This window comes from Notolepis coatsorum (assembly GCF_963971535.1).
Source record: "Notolepis coatsorum genome assembly, chromosome: 9".
NCBI classification, from domain to species: domain Eukaryota; kingdom Metazoa; phylum Chordata; class Actinopteri; order Aulopiformes; family Paralepididae; genus Notolepis; species Notolepis coatsorum.
Genome location: NC_140173.1, coordinates 32,188,475 through 32,195,576, shown reverse-complemented (window position 1 = coordinate 32,195,576; position 7,102 = coordinate 32,188,475). Strand labels below are relative to the sequence as shown.

The window sequence follows — 7,102 nt, the reverse complement described above, 5'->3', positions numbered from 1 at the left end:
GGACGATCCAAAGACGCATGCGTGGTCAACGTGAGTGAGACATGCCCACACACACACACACACATGCACTAATGCACATACTAATACACAGAAATTATGCAGCTGGTTGTGCAACGCGTCCATGTATTTCTATCTGTGTAAGTACATGTAGGGTTGGGTATCGTTGGAACTAGTTTTTGGTTCCGGCACCAAAACCGTTACTGTAAAACAATGCTGGTTTCTAAACCGTGCCATAATCTCCCTTAACATTGTTTTTTTATTACCATGCAATCACTGAATCACAATTAATGTCATATTTTGTTCAGAGAGCTGTTATTACATCCATACATCTGGTCCCTCTGACCTATAAACTCTGACCTCCTCTGAAAAGCATCATCTGTAGATGTACGGTAGAAGTACATTTGATTTCTTTGGGTTCATTATTATACTTAACTCATTCATCGCCATACGCTTCCGCATCTCTGCCGCTCCAGGCCAGATTAAATGGTCACTTTTGCTGTGTTTCACGATGTTTGCAGAGCTGTGTGTGTGTTCTGTATTATAGCTGTGGAGACAATGGTGTGGCTCATTTGGCAGACACTACTTGTAGTCCAACATGGACATTTTTTTTTGTTTCTACACACTGTAGTTCAGGGGTAGGCAACCCTAGGCACGCGTGCCTGCATAGGCACGCGGGGGCATTTGCATAGGCACAGGGGGCAGCATTAAAAAAAATTTTTTTTTTAGCTTTGAAATATTATAGTGAAATATTTTGCACTGTTGTCGCATTTATCTTGTTGAAATCCTCCCACAGGTTCTTTTACTACCACATATTTAATTGAGACCCTTTATTTGTTTATTATTTCAATTTAGCTGGAAATACATTGCTACATCATTCAGTAACATTTGCAGAGCCTTATAACAAAAACATTATTACGGTCTCCATTGTGACCAGTGGGATTAATCAACAAATTGTATTATTTATCTTTCTATTTCATTGAACATTGCACATGTTAAAAGCCATTTTTTTACTCAAAATGTGAGTATTACCAAGTCAACTTGTGTTCTTAAAACAATGACAATAAACATAGTTTTATTAGGTTGAAATAATGTGGTTGTGTACTTATTTTTCTGTTACTTATTATGGATTGAAAACTGAAAACCTTAATGCACAGTAACTGAACTCAATATTTTTAAGTTCTGGTAACTTATTATTATATATTTTTTTACAGTGTAGTCTTGCGATCAATCAAAACTTATTTACACGATATACCTCACATTCACCCTCCATTCACATCCTGGTGTTCTCCATTAGGCCTGTAGGTGGAGCTATGACAGCACGTCGTACAGTACACACACCAATGGTGTGTGATGTGTCCAAAAATTAATGGGCAAATGTGAGTGAAATGGTCGCACTGTATGCAGCTGTTTGTCTGCATTGCATCCCCCCCCCCCACCCCCCCCCCCAACTCAGATTTAGGGTTGATACAACCATCATAATAATATTGTTAATAATAACAATAACAATAATGATGTAATAATGTAAAAATTATCATTAAAAAGACCTGATTATGAGAAAAAAAATTTACGATGCATGGAATATTGTTGAGGCACACTAGTTACAACTATATTTCAAACAGGCACTCCATGTCAAAAAGGTTGCTGACCCCTGCTGTAGTTGTAGTTTATTACACGCTAAACATAGCCCATTTAGCTAATTCAGTCTTTTTACATAGAGCGTGAGATAAAACGCGTTATATGCAATAAGCCCAAACCGAAAATGCGATCGTTACAAAACGCTTGGTTTATGTCCGGCAAAGTAAGAAACTGTGATCATTACAGAAACATGTTTCAGGTTCGGTAAAATAGACATAGGGGGTCCTTACCTTAGCCAGAAGGTAATCCAAAAAGAATAATTCCAATGATCCCATCGGCGATCGCGATTACTCGTTTATATGTAATTGCCGCCCTGTAGCTCTCACCTCCATAGCCATGAAGTGCTTCGAGAAGCTAGTAAAGGGCTACATCTGCTCCTCCCTCCCCATCAACATGGACCCCCTGCAATTTGCATACCGCCCCAACAGGTCCACGGAGGACGCCATATCCCATGTGCTGCACACAGCAGCATCACACCTGGACAAGAGGCAGGGGAACTATGTGAGAATGCTATTCATCGACTACAGCTCGGCATTCAATACCATAGTCCCCTCCATACTCATAGCCAAGCTCAGGGACCTGGGCTTGGGCTATGACCTCTGCCAGTGGGTCTTGGACTTCCTGACTGGCAGACCCCAGGTGGTGAGAGCAGGCAACTGCACCTCCTCATCCATCACCCTCAACATAGGGGCCCCCCAGGGCTGTGTTCTGAGTCCCCTCCTCTACTCCCTGTACACACACGACTGTGTGGCTCAGCGGAGTAGCAATACAATCGTCAAATTCGCTGACGACACAGTGGTGGTGGGCCTGATCTCTGCCAACGACGAGAGGGCCTACCTGGAAGAGGTCAAGGTCCTGGCGGGATGGTGCCAGGAAAACAGCCTCTCCCTGAACGTCAGCAAAACAAAGGAGATGATTGTGGACTTCAGGAGGTCGGGGGTCAAGGACTACAGCCCCCTCAGCATCGACGGGGCACCGGTTGAGAGAGTCAACAGCTTCAAGTACCTCGGAGCCTACATATCCGAGGACTTGACATGGACCACACACATTAACAGTGTGGTGAAGAAGGCACGACAACGCCTCTACTTCCTCAGGCGCCTAAGGAAGTTCCAAGTCAGCCAGAAGATCCTTAAGAACTTCTACTCATGTACAATAGAGAGCATCTTGACCGGCAACATCACCTCCTGGTTTGGGAACAGCACTGCAAAAGACCGAAGCAGACTACAAAGAGTGACACGTGCAGCCGAACGCACAATTGGAGGGGGGCTCCCCACCCTCCAGAACATTTACTACAAGCGTTGCAAGGGCAAGGCTAAGAGAATCATTAAAGACTCCAGTCACCCGAACAACTGCCTCTTTGAACTGCTGCGGTCAGGCAAGCGATACCGAAGTCTCAAGGCGAGCACAGAAAGACTCAGAAGTAGCTTCTATCCCCAGGCCATCAGGCTGCTAAACGAACAATGAATGAACACTACACAACAACAACCACCAAACGCACATAGCACACACATCCACACGCACACACTCACTTTAAACAAACACACTGTAGCACCCACTCCACACACTTTATAGCACACACCCACTTTAAACAAACACACTGTAGCACCCACTCCCCACACTTTATATTTATGGATGAAGGATTGCACTACAACTCGTACACCTTACTGTAAATTGTACCTAAAATTGTACCTCATCCCATTTCTGCTTTGCACTAGATAGTACTGTACATTAGTACACTGCATAGTATTGTGTATTGTATATTATATGGTAACTCAGAACATTGTACATATGTCTATACCGAACACTGTGACCTCATTCTCTTCTTCTAAATTCATGCTATATTATGTTATTATGTTATTTGATACTATCTTGTCTAGCACAGTCTCTGGAGCGTAACAGTAAGAAGCATTTTGTATGAAAGTATTCTGTACTTCTGTATGACAACTATTAAAGAACTTGAACTTGAACTTGAACTTGCACATGTTTACGGGACAGTATAGGTTTTGAGGCGAGCAGATCTGCTTGGGATTGCTCTGCAAGAGCTCCTCCCCCTCAGAGCGAGTCTTGATAGTCCAGTTAATTCATTGTCTGTCCTGATCCCTTTCTATCAGCGTTCAAAAGGTAGACGATACTGCCATCTGGTGAGATTCGATCGGCATTGCAATTCCAACGTATGAAGCTTAGGGTTGTCACGATACCAACATTTTTGTTTTGATACTATACCAATATGAATTTCGATACTTTTCCATACTTTCCCTCAAAATCAGGGAAACATAAATTAAAAGCAATGGCATTCAAAATGCTGGAGAACTTTTTTTGCACTCAAAACAGTTGCTGTACAAGGTTTCTGAACCCAGCTTTCTCAACTGTATATATTGGCACTTGGTCCATACAGATGAACTATGTGACTGCCCTGTTGAGCCTTTTATCATCTTTGGACTAATTTGTGTACTTAATATGCTGCTCAAAAAGAGCTTGGAGGATAGGTTGCTTCTGAGTGGGGGGAGTCATTCTCTGTGCACCAAATGCAGCAGACTTCTGTATTTAAAAGAAATTCAAGCGGTAGAACAAGTATGTTATTATTATTATTATACATTTGTCATAGCAGAGGGCCTAATTAGTTTGAGATACCATAAGCTAGACAACATTTAGATGAGTGAGACTGATTAGATATAGCTATATCATAATCTAGAACTAGGTTATGTCATATTGTAGGCTGTTTAACAAAAATTAAATAGATTTCCGTTGTTTTTATACAGTATGTATGAACCATTAAATGGGCAATTGTCAAATCTCTGTATAAATCACGTTTGTGACCTATAGAGATGCATGTGTGCATCAATTAATTTCTGTTGTGGGTAGGCAACAGGGGATGCTGTGTTTACTAGCTTTCAGCACGGCAGTGTAGGCTATGTATAACTTATTATTAGGCTTTTCAATTTATTTTCTATTCTTGCGAATAGCATTATGGACATTTTCTAATGATCGTATAAGGAACTGTAGTCACGAGATCTAGCATAGCTCGTCCAACGAATGTTGGCGTGACTACAGTACTGAGTACTGTAGCATTAACGTAACGTTAGTTATAACCATCGGCAATCGCAGTGAGGATCTTTATTAACGTTAGCTAGCTAGCACATTTTGCATAGAATAAACTCGGCTAACGTTAGCTTATATAGCTAGCGAACTATGTCATTCTAGTTAAAGCTAGCTAGCTAACGTTAATCAATAAAGATCCTCACTGCGATTGCCGATGGTTACGATAACTAACATTACGCTAATGCTACAGTAGCTCCTATGGACAGGTCGGGATGTTTGTCCTTCAAATGTTTCGCCAAGTTTGACGTGTTGCCTCCCTTGGCGAGACAGACTGTGTTAACTGGTTCGCCTTTTTCACCGGCTTTGAAGCCAAAATACTTCCATATGGCACTTCGGGCTCCCACTTTATCAACTAGTTGCAGGTTTTCTGAAGCTGCTGTGGCTGCCATCTCTTCTCTTAAAACCGGAATGGTGATCCGCTATCAATCTCTCTCCATCAGAGCTCTCTCTGCCTCGTTTTCTCTGTTGTGTTTCTTCATTCCAGAAGGTTGATTCCGGTAACGTCACGCACACAACTAGCGCAACGTCACCACTGACAGCAGCGCTGTGCTCCAATAGGAATACATTCGCGGGCATAAATTAATAAATACATATATATATATATATATATATATTTTTTTTTTTCAAATGCAGTATAGTAGTGTTACCGGTATACCGTGCAACCCTAATGTACCGGTAGCTGTGCCACAGTGATTCAGAGAGCCCCGGCCGAGTGTGTAGAACGGGGATCAAAGGAAAAAGATCAAATGATCTAATAACGAGTATACTTGTTATTGGCTGTCAAGTGTTGGCGGCCAATAACGAGTATACTTGTGATTGGCGGCCAATGAGTTAAAGGAACCCGCCGACATTATGGGAAATGCATCTACCGTCTTCTCCAGAGTCAGACGAGATGGATAGGATACCAATATCCGCCTGCAAGCTAGCCTAGCTTAGCACAAATGAATGGAAGCGGATACGGACCAACTAGCCTAGCTTAAAATTCCAGGAGAGGTGTTTTTGGCTAGCTGATCCATATCCGCTTGCATTAATTTGTGCTAAGCTAGGCTAGCTTGCAGCCGGATAGGAAATTGGTATCTATCTTGTCTGACTCTGGAGAAGACTGTAAGCACACATTTCACCAGGGAGGCTTCGGCCCTGATCTGACCCCTAGTGGAGAGACTTGTCTGGTACAACGGAAAATACGCAGGCAAGTATGTGAACAATGCCATTCACAACGCCGTCGCTCGTCTACCGGTAATGAATGGTTAAAAGCAGCCGCTCGTCTACCGTTAATGCAATGGTTAAAAGCAAGTGCACTGAGACCCATACTCTGTTCTCGATACCCAATCCCTACATACGTATAAATGTAGTTATGTGAAAGAGGAACAGTTTGCACACAAACACTCCAAAAGTCTGGCTGACGTTGGTGAGAGAGACACATTCTGCCTGTGGTATTGGCAGAACACACAAACTATTGTGACTAGTGCTGTCAGGCCATTAAAAATATTAATCTAATTAATTACAGGATTTGTAATTAATTGGGCGGCTAGGTGGCGCTCGCCACCAACGCAGGAGATGCTGGGTTCGAGCCCAGCTCTCGGCCTTGCTACCAGCTTGGGCTGGTCGTTCATACTAATACAATTGGCAGTATTAGGGGGTGGGAAGCTGGTGGGTGGGGATCGGACGTTGTGGACAGCGACTCCTACAGGTCGGTTGGTGCGCCTGCGCAGTAGAATCAGGAAGCGACGGGGGCGGCGTGTCCCTCCCACGCAGACCCTCGCCGCTGAGAGATCGCGCTGTGCAGGTGAAAAGATGCGACGGCTGCTTCCTCGAGTACCGGAGGGGACACGTGATGCAAGGCTTCGTCCACATTGCAGCCGACCAGTGGGAGGCATGGCCTAACAGCGTTCGAGACAGGGGAGGGTAGAATTGGACAATACGAAATTGGGGAAGGGAGAAAAAAATTGAAAATGGGGAGAAAAAGTAGAAGAAAAAAAATGATTTGTAATTAATTAATCTAATTAATCACATTTTAATCGCATAACCATTTTAGGCCTGATATTCTATATTCTATAATCATATTTCAAATTGCATGTGTCCGGATGGCAGAATTCAGTACTGTATCTACAAAACATTCTGTTTAATCATCTTCCATTCATTAATTTGCTTAGATTTTTCAGGTCTGGTCAATTTTAGCATGGTGTTATTCACAGTCAAAGATAATAAAAAAAAATGTAATTGATATTCTCATTTGGTTCATTACAATTTACTCAAGCCTAGTAACAGACACAGTATTTCTGACACTGGGAATACATTCCCTGAGATCCATAGATGTCCCTAGAATCAGATACCAAGAACATGCAAATGGACCATATTAAAAAAAAGT

The 7,102-nt window shown here is 42.6% G+C and overlaps 1 pseudogene across 1 annotated transcript in view; it reads left to right on the top strand.

The window, feature by feature from the left end:
* Nucleotides 1–7,102, top strand: part of LOC311234573 (transmembrane 9 superfamily member 2-like) — a 98,844-nt pseudogene that overhangs the window by 21,858 nt on the left and 69,884 nt on the right. Inside the window, exon 4 of the transcript XR_014621076.1 lies at nucleotides 4–30. The product of XR_014621076.1 is annotated as a transmembrane 9 superfamily member 2-like (transcript). The remainder of the gene's footprint in view (nucleotides 1–3; nucleotides 31–7,102) is intronic.